We start from the raw sequence: 13,405 nt of genomic DNA on the forward strand, positions 1-13,405 counted from the left end.
GCAGATAAGGAATGTAGAGATGCATAGGTATGATGCAATAAGAGATAAATCCCCACATCTCAGTGGTGAGTAACAAAGTCAAGTTTCATGAAAGTTGGGCAGCTCTTCTCTATCCTCTAGCTGTGCTATTTGGACACATGTCCTTTGAGGTTGCAGGAGCAGGGGAACAGTTAGAGAATACCTGGGAGAGGCTGAGGAGCACATGGATATCTGGTGAGCACTATCTTTGCCACAATGAACGTTGACACCAACAACCTGTCCTTTGATAACACAGGCAGACTCAGCTTTCATATCTAACCCATTTATCCAGCATTCTCCCCAGCAAAGATACAATGACTCGGAACCATATAATAGAGCAAAGAAACTTTCTTTAAAATATTTATCAGTTATCATGAAAGAAATCTCTTGCTTTTGAGGGTTGATTGCAAGGGTCTTGAAGTTGTCCTTTATAAGAAAATAAAGTAGGACTTTATAATTCTTGGAACAATGATAAAATTATTTTTTTTTAAATTGCCATCTTTGCTTAAGCTTTTGAAAATCCTATTGGCAATTCTGTGTTTAATGAGGTACACTTCAAAGTGGGCTGGGTACAGATACTTCTTGACAGCACAGAAGGGCTTCTCCATGATGAAAAAATAAGTGTTTGCATCAATAGTGAAATAATCAGTAATTGACTTTGGTGGATTAAAAATGGACCATTGATGACTTGAGATATGAATTTCTTTCCAGAAGGACTACAAGCTTGAATATAATGATATAAAGATATCTTGATATCTATAGTTAATGAGACCAAAGGGCAAGGATGAAGGGACTTAAATCCTTTTCTTAAATCTCTATAAATTCCTCTTGAAAGAGAATTTCTACTCAGATATTTCAACTGGAAGGGAATGTAGAAATGATGTGGTTAAGCCCTTTCATTATACAGATCTGAGAACAGAGACTTCTATCTCAGTGACCTTCCTAAGGGCCGATCATCAGTGGCAGCAACTGATTTCATTTAATGGGATATATGCAAATTATGTTTCCCATAATGCACTGAGAGTGCCCTGATGTCTTTACATATTGACGTTTCCATTATTTTTAGTTCTTGATTTTTTATCATAAAATGTTTGCCATACAAAATTCAACACTGTGAATTTTAAATATCTTTTTGTTAGTCTGTTTCTTTTCATAAAACTGAAATACATTTACTTCACCCTGACTACTGTAGGTCCCCAGAGAGGTTCAGAAGATCACTTGATGATATATTGTGGAAATATTTTTAAGCTTTAGTCCCTGTATCCCGAGTGATGAGAAATCCTAGTCCTCAAAACATTTGTATTCAGTTTTCACATTAATACCTGGGGTGTGGGTTTCAGAAGTAGGTGTTTGTCTCTGCTCTTATATCCAGAACTTGACATAGGGACATCTGTGCCTGCCTCAGCATCCAAAGAAAGATGTCCACGCTATAGCTAGTAAAACACTGCAGAAAGAGGCAGTGTTTATATGACTGATAAAGTATTTTACAGCTTTATCATGGACGGGGGATTGTCAGAAAGACAGATAAGATTAACTGACAAAGAATCTTATACTCCTGAAAATCAGGTGGCTTAATGACAACCTGAAATCATGAAGCCCTAATTAAGGCCGTCAATTACCTGCTGTTGATTCAGGAGCACAAAATGGAATGCTTGGTTTTCAGACTCAGATGTACATGGTCGTGGGGGGTGGGGTTACTAGTGAGGACATAGGCTATTGAGGCCCTTTGAAAGTTGTTCTTTTTTGAGTGATACAGTGGCTTATTTCATTAGCTATCTTATCGCCTTAGCAACAATTCAACCAAACAGATCATTTAGCATCATTCTGCAAAATATCTGAGAGACTGAAGTTTTTACTGAAGCTACTAAACTGCCCAAAGATGTTGCCATCATAGACACAATTGCTATCTGCAGGATAGGCATCCATTTTCATAGCTAAATTGCTCAAAAGGCACACAGAGGCACCATGATTTTTATGCTTCTTATTGTTTTTTTTGTTTTGTTTTCAGTGGATACTTAAAAATCAATTTATTTTTATTCTGGTGTGTACCAGGGGTATAGTGTTTGTTAGGATGAAAAACCAATTTTAATTTAGTGGGAAATGGATTTTCTTTATCACAGAGAAATGTGGAATAAATGAGACACACACCAAATAAAATTCTCGTTCTAGATCCCAGGGGTTAAGGTGGTGAGATCGGGCTGGCAGAGGGACAAGTTTAGAATTTGATAATTCTATTTGGGTTTCTCCTTAGAGCTCTTAGTTGTCAATAAAAACTCTTGGTAAGCAACACAAATGACCTAGTTATGCCTGTCCTGTTGAACGGGGTATTTAGAAGCAACAGAGTATAGTGAAATAGAGTTAAAGAGCCAGGGCTGTGGTAAGTTCTGCCCGTCTACCTGTGTGCCCTCTGGTATTCTTCTCCTCCTCTCTGGGCAGCAGTTTCCCCATCATAAAATGGATTTTTTTTAACAGTTCTTCCTTAATGTATGACTTTACGTTACCTGTTAAAATGCCTTATAATTTGCCCATATCATCTTAACCAAAGTTTATTATAATTGAGAGTATAGCATCTCTGGGGAAATTTATGTTTAACTGAATCGATGGATAGGCACTTTCATTTCAAAAGCCACATCTGTGATTTCTTTTATACAGTTATTTTATTGCTATTTTGTACACAATTCTCTTGCTAAAGTTATTTTAGGGGTGGGAGGTGTATGAGAGAGAAAGACAGAAATAAAACAGATAGCCAACGTCTACCAGTGCGACTTTATTCATATTCCTCATTGCCACGCTCAGTGATACAGCCACACAGGCTTCAATCCCTAATACTTGTCATGATTTGCCCTGCCATGGAGTCTTTGCACATGTTAAAACTCACAGATTCCCATCACATTACGCTTGTTGCGGCTGTCTCAAAATATCATTTATGTTCATCATTATAATTATGCTGGTTATTAAACCTGCTGCCTTGATCTTGTTATTTAAGGCATTAATAGAGAAGCATGTATATATAACTGTCAACATTCTTAAAGCATTTTGATTACTGTCATTCAACATATCTGACTTCTGACTTCCTTTGTAATGCTGTGCATTTTGTCTTATGCATCTAAAGGCATTCTAAGAAGGGGTGCACAGTTTTCCCCACATTTCCAAAGAGGTCTTTGGCACCACAAACCTTAAGAACCTCTACATTGGACCATAAGTGAGAGAGACAGGGGTTCTATCTGGCTGTGTTCATCAAGGTTCTTGGTAAACTTCAGGTAGTAAATAAGTACATGTTGAATGAATAAATGAAAATAACTCCACAAGATTGGAATAGATAACCCTTCGATCAGAGATCTAGTTACTCGAACCCTTCAATCAGAGATCTAGTTACTCGACATAAACTTCTGAGGCTCAATGCTTAGGAGAAAAGATGCACCAAATCTTCTATCTATTTAAAATGTTTTGGGCTGCAAAGAACAAAGACCTGGCTCAGGGTGGCTTGAATACCAAGGAGATGTGTGTGTTCTCATGTATAGGAAGTCAGGATTCAGGTTCTATGTGGTCAGTGTCTCCAAGAGTCATCAAGAATTCATGCTCAAAATATGCTACTGGAGCAACTGGGGCCATGTACCTCTTTGTTTCGGTCTGATAGGAAAGAGAGACCCTAACTCTCAAGCATGGGGAAATAAATTTATCCTGTCGTCCGTTTCCTTGAAACGAACTGGAAGAAGTGTCATTCCTTGACCAATGGTAGTTGCCAGGGTGATGCCGTGTGTTCACTGGATAGGACTAATCAGTGTCCATCTCTGCAGCCAAGGAGAGGAAGAATAATGAACAATAAGCCATGCTGAAAAGAAGGAAGGGAGAAATGTTGGGAAGAAAACCAGCAGAGTGAATGGCACACAACTTTTCAGGAAGGCTCACCAGGGAACACATATTACCAGGAAAAAAAAAAAAAAGGCATTCTGTTTGTTAAGCAAACACTTATCTTTGGAAAACAGGATAAGGGGAAAGCATGTAAATAAAGGGATGATGCTTATGAGCAGCCCTGGCTTTGATGCCCTTGGAATGGAACTGCACACAGAAGAGGCAGGGAAAGTAGAGGCATCCCATTCTTCTGAAGAAGGCTTCCCCATCCCTCCCCTAGTCAGGTAACACTTGTGAATCAGGTTTTACACCCTGTGAAATAAAGGATGTAGAATGAACACCACAATTTAACACAGCTCTTTTCTGTTTTCTCGTGTTTTATTCTTCATATTAATTTAGTATCCATCTCTCCGATTATCATCTACAGAGATGAAAGAACTGAAAGTCAGAATGCTTCTCTCTGTAATTACTTACAGATGTGTATGTCTACCACCAAAAGGAGTGATACCATCTCACAGAGCAAACAATCCACATCTCTTCTGTGCTCTCCCCTGCGCCCAGGCTTTCAGCATCAGGGCCTACTCGGGCATAATTAGCCTTCCATTGATTTCCAGAAAATGTAGTTCTCAGAATAGAAATCTTTATGAAGATGTGATTGTAGGTAATTTGCCTGTTACTGTTTCATAATAAAGAAAGTTATTTCAGAAGAAATTACTTTTTTAGAAGTTAGAATTCTCTAATGTACGCTGGTAGTCAATGAGGAATTCTTTCAAGCTTGCAAGTTTTGTTCTTTGATGTGTCTTGTATAAAATCAGGAGATTCTGCCATCACTACCACCGATTAGTAATTATTTTAGCCATTTATACTATTTCCAGAGGCTTTCTGGCATGTGGGGTATGAGTTGGTAAGTTAAGCTTTTAAAAGTTGTAGGTTATTCTGGTTGGCAAAGCATCTACTGACAGAATAAGTGATATTTTATAAACTCATTTTATTAGGAGAAATGGTAAAGAAAATGACAGGCCTCTGATTTCCTACAAATATGTAATGTAGACTGTACTTAAAAAATAAATTCTGCCCAGTTAGTTAGAGCCATCACCATTGAATATTGCACTAATGCCCACATACATGCCCTTCAATCAAACTTGCCTCTTTTCAGTTGATACAGTGAGCTTAGATTTCTTTCCCAAAGAGCTAGGCACACATGGTGAAGTATACACCTTTACTCGTTTAATGAGGAAAAAAAAAATCAGTCCGTCAAATAAGCACTCAAGTCCACATGCCTGAGGCTGTCTTCTGTAACCTAAGGGGAGGAAGGTTATCACTAGTTGGTACAGTATGTCACTTATTGAAAGTTGTTGTTGCTGTTGTTGTCTTAGTACCCCCAGACCCCAAATTTCTACTGTTTGTTTTATAACAAGTCACAGAGATCAGGACCCTTGATAGGCCATAAATAGCACTGAGGATTTCCAAGGGTTATTGTTCTAGGTTTTGTTACGTCCCAGAGAAAAATTGTACAAGCGAGTTAAATTTCCAGAACAGCAGCTCACAGAGTTGGTGACTTATATTTATCTCTATAACACTATCACCTTCAAATACACTGTATGACTTATGTGCTTATTTTTCCATCATTTTTCTCCTAACATCTGGAATGTTAGGATTTTTGTTTGTTTTCCTCCTACTGTTGTATTTGTGATAGGTTTCAATCATATGGGGAGGTGCGATTCAAGTTAATTTGACAATTTGAAAAGAAACTTTGGAGATAATTTTTTAAAAATGTTAATACATGTTTAAGATTTTATTATATAACTAATTTTTAATGAGAACACAAGGAAGGCGTTACAGCCAATTCAAAGGAGAAATAAAAGCAGCACACATTTGTATGGAATAAAGAACGCTGAAATGAATGTGTAAATAGACACAAAATTGGTTTTTGCCTTTGGATAGGGGACAGAGAAGTCAGTTGGACTTTCTAAATATACTGGGCAGAATTTATCTTTTTGTCTATAGGCAGGACTTATTCTTTATTACTGTAAATTAGTTACAAGTTACAGAGTCATAAAATTGTTCAAAGGTAATGAAAGAGAACAGATTAGATAACTTAGAAGGGTTTGTTCTTAAAAAAAAAGCATAACTTTCCATTGGAGATACTAGTCATTAGTATTATACTTACTTATTACAGTCTTGGTCCTTTTGAGCAAAAATAATCTCAAAAAAGGTTATTTGTGGTCATAAAATAAGACTGGTCTTAGGCCTAGCCTGATTATTTACATAGGTGGAACAAGCATCCATTTATTATAGAGGATAGCTTAAGTTTGCTTTGCTGGAAGTTTTCATGAGGATTCTCAGATTGGATTTTTAAGGGCTCTGTCATTTGCTATTCAAAGGCCAGGAGGCCAAGCCCAAGAAATTTTACCAGGTTTCCCCTGCATTATCTATGAATTTGGGCAAATTTCTCCCTTCTCAAGGTTTCCAAATTACCTCAACACTCTTGACCTGCTAGAAAATGACATTCCATACCCATAATGCTCAGACCCTGTAAAGCCAGGTACCTGGTCTGTTTTCTTGCAAATGCTTCCTAAAAGGCCATCTTACTTTCTTACATGTGGCTTAGTATACCTGATTAACAGAACGTCATCCTAAAATATCATATACCAGGCAAGGCTTTGGAGGCATACCAATGTTTCCTATTACGTTCTGGTAGAAAAGGAAGACAGATACATTGAAACCATACAAATACATATTCTGTCATGTAAAGTAAAGGGACTCAATAAGAGTTTCTGAATTGAAGGTAGGAGAGTCCAGGTAAAAGTAGAAATCAGACTTCCTTTGCAAATGTCTCATTTCAGTTTACAAAAACAGCCTACCAAATTGTTATGAATTATCAAAAGCTTAAGAAAATAGGCTTAAGAAGATAGAAAAGTGCTTCCTTATCTAATCAAAACATAGGATATTAGGCTAACATCAATAAATATTACAAACAAATAATGCAATAAAATCTCTTTCATTAGTTCATTCAGTCCTAGGTAATTAATTCTTGCTCCACTGGACTTTTGGGTAGCAATATCATGGAGTAGAGAAAGAAATCTGAAAATTTTGGTATCATCTGAAAAATTGCCCAAATGATGCCTTCTGATTCAATCCTTTTCCTCAGGGCCATAAGAGGGTTTATACCTGATTGCAGAGCTTTCAGGGAAGAGTCACAGAAAAACAAAAGCTATCTGTAGATGACAGAGACTCAAAAGGCTGTGGTTATTTTATTATTGGCAATTTGCAAATGTGAAAGATCTAATGAGAGTTTATGTCAAGAAGAATCCAGTTGACAAGGAAATGTAGTTGTTTCTGTGGCATGCAAAACAAGATAATAAAAACAATCGAAAATGTTTTTGATAAAATGTCTCTAAGAATAATGATTAAGGCTATTTTCAAAGAACAGAGGGAATGCTATATATGATTTATACAAATAATGAACATAATTTTCACAGGAGAAAAAATCTTGATACATAGCACATAATAATCCTGAGGCATAACATACCTAGCATACTAAGAATATAGCAAGGATGTCAAGTAGAGAGATTACATAAGTCTGCAGTAGATTCTAGAAAACTGCAGTTTTATAAAACTCCATAGGTAACATTGATGTGCATCCCCAGTTGAAATCTACTGGCCTAAAAAATGCTAGATTTAAATTTAAAAAGTGAGGTTTTAGCCAAGTAAGCATTTTAATAATAACTAAAATTATGTATGATGATAACACTGTATGGGGCATCAACAAAATGTTTCTGTAAAAGGCCAATTAGTAAATATTTTAGGCTTGCGAGGTATAACATCTCCATCACAACTACTGAACTTTGCTATTGTAGTGCAAATGCAGCCATAGATAATATGTAAATCTATGGGCTTGTCCCTGTTCCAATAACACTTTATAAAAACAGGTAGGCCAGGCGCCGTGGCTCACGCCTGTAATCCCAGCACTTTAGGAGGCCGAGGCGGACGGGTCACAAGGTCAGGAGATCGAGACCGTCCTGGTCTAACTCGGTGAAACTCCGTCTCTACTAAAAATACAAAAAATTAGCTGGGCATGGTGGCGGGCGCCTGTGGTCCCAGCTATTCGGGAGGCTGAGGCAGGAGAATGGCGTGAACCTGGGAGGCGGAGCTTGCAGTGAGCGGAGATCGCGCCACTGCACGCCAGCCTGGGCGACAGAGCAAAACTCCGTCTCAAAAAAAAACAAAAACAAAAAAACAGGTAATCGGCCTTATTTGGCTGATGGGCCATGTTGACTGATGTCTGAGGTATACTGTTGTTGCCTACATCATCAGACAAAGCATAACCAAGTCTCTGACAAATAGAAACACATTATGTGCAGTGAAGACAGTGACTGATCTCTTGGGACTTCCCCTAAGGAATAAAATTTCTGAATATTTACATTAATATTCTTCAATGCAAATTTTATGTAGGGAAGGCTGAGCAACTCTTCTAATTTGACTTTTCCCATAAAACTCAGAGTAGTAACAGAGCAAATGAACCAGATGACTTCTAGCTCCTCTTTTTTCATAAGACTAAAGAACAAATCCTTGTGATTTTCCAGGAACCCTCTATGAAATGTCAAAGACAGTTTTAGGTGCAACAGATGTCCTGAAAGCTTTATGGTTTTTTGTACATTAAAAATCTGATTAGATGAAAGCAAAATTAAAAAAAAAAATCAGAGGTGGGTGATTTGGACTGTTAAGATATGACAATAAAACACACAAATAAGCATAGAAAATCATTCAATTGTGGAATACCTTATCTAAGTGAGGAAACTGTTTGTTTTCTTTTTCTTTCTTTTTGGGGGGACAAGGTCTCTCTTTGTCACACAGGCTGGAGTGTGCAGTAGCGCAATCTCGGCTCACTGCAACCTCTGCCTCCTGGGTTCAAGCGATTCTCCTGCCTCAGCCTCCCGAGTAGCTGGGATCACAGGCATGCACCACCACACCTGGCTAATTTTTGTATTTTTAGTAGAGACAGGGTTTTGCCATGTTGGTCAGGCTGGTCTGGAAATCCTGACCTCAGGTGATTCACCAGCCTTGACCTCCCAAAGTGCTGCAATTACAGGTGTGAGCCTCTGCATCCGGCATTGTTTTCTTAATAATCAAGGACATAATGATGTCAATGTAGAGCATAGAAGCCACTCTGGTGAGAACAAAATCTTTATTATCTAGACAGATTACACACAACAAAAATGGTAACACTTTATATTGCAGATGAAGATATTAGTCAGTAAACAAAGAAAATAAGCTCATCAAAATTGAGAAAGCTTTGCTAGTATCTTAACAGGTTTTATAGATTTCCAGATTCAGGTATTATAAAAACCAAGGCAAGTAAGTTTTACTTTCCAAGTTGTGTCTGTGGTTCTGCTCTTTCATATTCTGGAACAAACTGACACTTGATTTTAGGACAGATCTCAGGGGGTCCATGAGGCCAGAACTAACTTTACCCTATTACCGAGATGTTATTAATATGCAATGCTTTTATCTTTGCTATCTTCCTTTGCATCACTAAATAAGCATTATAATAGTGATTCTGTTTCAGTTTCCAACAGTGAGTACTGATATTTACAACCTAGAAGTAAAACCTCTTTGGAGTCTTCAATAAGTAAGTTTTAAGAGTACAAGAGAGTAAGGTATGTGAAAAGTATAAAGTAGTTAAAGAGTGTAAAGAAAACCAAAACAAAACAAAACAAAAGCAAAAAATACTGATTACTGTTGTCTTAGTAACTCCTGGCCTTGGAAAAAACACAGAAATATATATAGTTTCATTTTTTCTGAAACTAGAGCTCCTAAGTCTAGGCTCAACCACTTACATAAATTTTACCTTGTAACCAAAGTAAATAGCCACTCTTGCACAGAGAAAATTGGTGGTGGGTGAATGAGGACAGCTTGTCACGTTCCATCATTTCAGCAGACTCACAGAGCTCATAAGCACACTTAGCTTGCTTTCTTTTTTTTTTTAGGTTTCGGAGTATATGTGAAGCTTTTGTACATACATAAACAAGGGTTACAGGGGTTTGCTGTATGTATTATTTCATCACCCAGGTATTAAGCCCAGCAACCAATAGTTACCTTTCCTGCTCCTCTCCTTCCTCTCACCCTCCCCCAAGTAGACCCCAGTGTCTGTTGTTCCCTTTTTTGTGTTCATAAGTTCTTATTATAAGTGAGAACACAACATATTTTGTTTTCTGTTTCAGCATTAGTTTGTTTGCTAAGGATAACAGCCTCCAGCTCCATCTTTGTTCCTGCGAAAGACATGATCTCATGCTTTTTTATGGCTGTATAGTATTCCATGGTGTGTTATGTACCACGTTTTCTTTATCCACTCTGTTATTGATGGGCATTTAGGTTGAGTCCATGTCTTTGCTATTTTGAACAGTGCTGCAATGAATATTCACGTACATGTGTCTTTATGGTAAAATGATTTATATTCCTCCTTATATAAACCCAGTAATGAGATTGCTGGGTCAAATAGTAATTCCACTTTTAGCTTTTTGAGGAATGGCTTTCCACTAAGGTTGAGCTAATTTACACTCCCACCAACAGTGTATAAGCATTCCTTTTTTTTCTGCAACCTTGCCAACATCTGTTATTTTTTGACTTTTTAAATAATAGCCATTCTGACTGGTGTGAGATGGTATCTCATTGTGGTTTTGATTTGCATTTCTCTAATGATCAGTGATATTGAGCTTTTTTTCATATGCTTGTTTGTTGTATTTAGGTCTTCTTTTGAGAAGTGTCTGTTCATGTCCTTTGTCCACTTTATAATGGGGTTTTCTCTTATAAATTTAAGTTCCTTGTAGGAGCTGGATATTAGACCTTTGTCACATTCATAGTTTGCAAATATTTTCTTCCATTTTGTAGGTTTTGTTTACTCTGTTGATAGTTTCTTTTGCTGTGCAGAAGCTTTTCAGTTTAATTACGTCCCAATTGTCAGTTTTTGCTTTTGCTGTGATTGCTTTTGGAGTCCTTTGTCATGAAATCTTTGCCAGTTCCTATGTCCAGGATGGTAATGCCTAGGTTGTCTTCCAGGGTGTTTATAGTTTGGAGTTTTACATTTAAGTCATTAATCATCTATCTTGAGTTGATTTTTGTGTATGATGTAAGGAAGGGGTCCAGCTTCAATTTTCTGCACATGGCTAGCCAGTTATTCCAGCACCATTTATTAAATAGGGAGTCTTTTTCCCATTCCTTGTTTTTGTCAGCTTTGTCAAAGATTAGATGGTAATACATGTACAGCCTTATTTCTGGGCTCTCTATTCTGTTTCATTGGTCTATGTGCCTGTTTTTGTACCAGCATCATGCTGTTTTAGTTACTGTAGCATTTTATACACTTAACTTTTTCTACTGCTGCATGCATCCCTCATACAACTCCTCAAAGTGGCAAGAAAGAACATTTACAGGGACCAAAGATAGAGCCTCTAAATGAGGAACAAAAGCACTTAAGTCAGTAATTCACTGTTCTTAGAAATGATGTAGACATCCAACACTATAGAGAAGCAGGGAAGTCACATTTTAGATCATGAGGAAAGTGGGGTCCGTAAATAAATGATATTAATGCTGGGAGAAATAACAGCGCATTAGTATATAGATAGGGATATCCAGTAGAGAGGGATGATGTTGCTGCAGCGTGGGCGTGGAGATTGCTGGAACAATATTATTGAACAGGGCAGAATAGAGGAGCTCTAGACCACAAGTGAAACTTGAAGAGCTTGTGGAACAGAAGATAAGCCTTTCCTCCACATTAGCAGGAGGAAAAAACAGAGCAGGCACAGGTATAGGTAGGTGAGTGAATGTGGGGTTAGAAGCTGGTGGAGAAACTTCTGTTCTATGAGATATAAATGGAGTAAATGAAGGCCAGGGAAGGAGATGTTGAGCTTTTGAGGAGAGGGGACAGTGGATGAAATCATCACCTAGAGAATAAAAGCATGCAGGGCTAGAAATATAGTATGATCATGGAGTGACATCAGAAGCCCACTTGGAGTGAGTGGTAAATTTAAAGTAAAACCAGCCAACATTAGAAACCTACTTTGACAACCACTCCCTTAAAGAAGGAAAAATAAAACAAGTGACATTAGACAGAATTAAGTTCTGGATGTAGCCATCCCATTCATAGCTGGGTATTTCTGACAAATAGATTCCCAAGGTTTTGATGCTGGTTCTTGGTTGACGTGGTTTTACTTAAACAGACTTGAGTGCCTTCCTGTGCTTGATGTTTACATTTTAACTTTCTTTTTTCCATTTTGGAAAGAGGGGTGGTCATTCAACAAGTACTTTAGAGCGTCTGTCTTATTGAAGGTAGGGCACTTGGAAGAATTCTTGGTTAACTGCCTTGGACTAAAAGGTACTTAAACTCTAAGTCTACAGCAGCGTAGGACTTTAATCCCTAGTGGTGGCAGTTATCTCTTGGAATCATTTCTTTAAAGATGTGCAAAGCCGCTCATGAATTGTCTGCTGAGTAAAGAATTAGCCATAATAGAGATGCTTTTTAAAGTAATTGGACCCCCCAACACCAATTGATGTGACAGCTCATTACCAGGCATTGCCAGCAGCCCTGCTGTCACTGGTTCCAGACTAGTTAAACAAAGTAATTACTCTATCAATGACACAACCTGATAGGATTTTTTAACCGCTGTGGTGTCATAAGGTATTTTTCATTTGTGTTTTCATTTCTATTAAAATACATAGCTATGGCCCTGAAATCACTACTTAGAATTAAACAATTTTGGAGGCAATTTTTAGTTTTCCATGGATAATTAACCTAACAAAAAGAGGTACACCAGGAAAAACATCATCTATTGCAAAGGTGGCAAATGGATTCGGTATGAGGTATATCCAAAGGAAGCATCTTGGGATTTTGTTTCTTATTTTCATGATCCAGGGCATTATGTCCAAATTTTAGGCTTCCACAGCCTCCTGATAATCCCCAAGGCCACATGTTCTTAGAGGTGAAAGATGTTTGTTTTTAGTTTTGGTTTTCCCGTAGTCATCACACTATGCATTGGAGTGAAAAATTACAACCAACAGGATATGGTTAGCGAAAACATTACTTTGGCCATCCTGGGCTGACCAACTGAAAAACAAGAACAAATAGCAACAAAACGATAGTTAATGTATAATAATTTTTTTTGGTTCCCTAGGCATAGCTGAGCCAATAGTATTCTGTCTGTCCTTAAATATTTAGATAGCATTTATATGCTAAGTGATGCTAGAGAATATATTGAAAAGCCTTGTGTCTTACCTCATGGATCACATCCAATTTAATTCTAATGTATATGAGTATTTCAGACCTTCTGCACATTAGTTAAGTTTGCTGAGCTTCATCTTCCTCACCTGTTAAGTGGAGATGCTAATAGTACTTACCTTCTTGGATTATTGTAAAAGATTTAAGGAATCTGTCCCCTAAATACCTTGGAACAGTGCCTGGCCAATAGTGAGTGCTAATAATTATTATATGAAACTGTTGCCTTATTGTATCAAGGGGCCTATAATTTGGTAGAGAAACTAT

General features: G+C 37.5%; 1 protein-coding gene and 1 long non-coding RNA gene across 6 annotated transcripts in view; one reads left to right on the forward strand and one right to left on the reverse strand.

Annotated features, from left to right (window-relative positions):
• The window catches only part of GRM7 (glutamate metabotropic receptor 7), an 890,122-nt gene that overhangs the window by 746,193 nt on the left and 130,524 nt on the right, over window positions 1-13,405 (forward strand). The window lies entirely within an intron of this gene.
• Window positions 12,784-13,405, reverse strand: part of LOC131383216 (uncharacterized) — a 273,602-nt gene continuing 272,980 nt past the window's right edge. Inside the window, exon 3 of the long non-coding RNA XR_009213056.1 lies at window positions 12,784-12,970. This is a non-coding gene — a long non-coding RNA (uncharacterized LOC131383216). The remainder of the gene's footprint in view (window positions 12,971-13,405) is intronic.

This window comes from Hylobates moloch, unplaced genomic scaffold (genome assembly GCF_009828535.3).
Source record: "Hylobates moloch isolate HMO894 unplaced genomic scaffold, HMol_V3 SCAFFOLD_4, whole genome shotgun sequence".
NCBI classification, from domain to species: Eukaryota; Metazoa; Chordata; class Mammalia; order Primates; family Hylobatidae; genus Hylobates; species Hylobates moloch.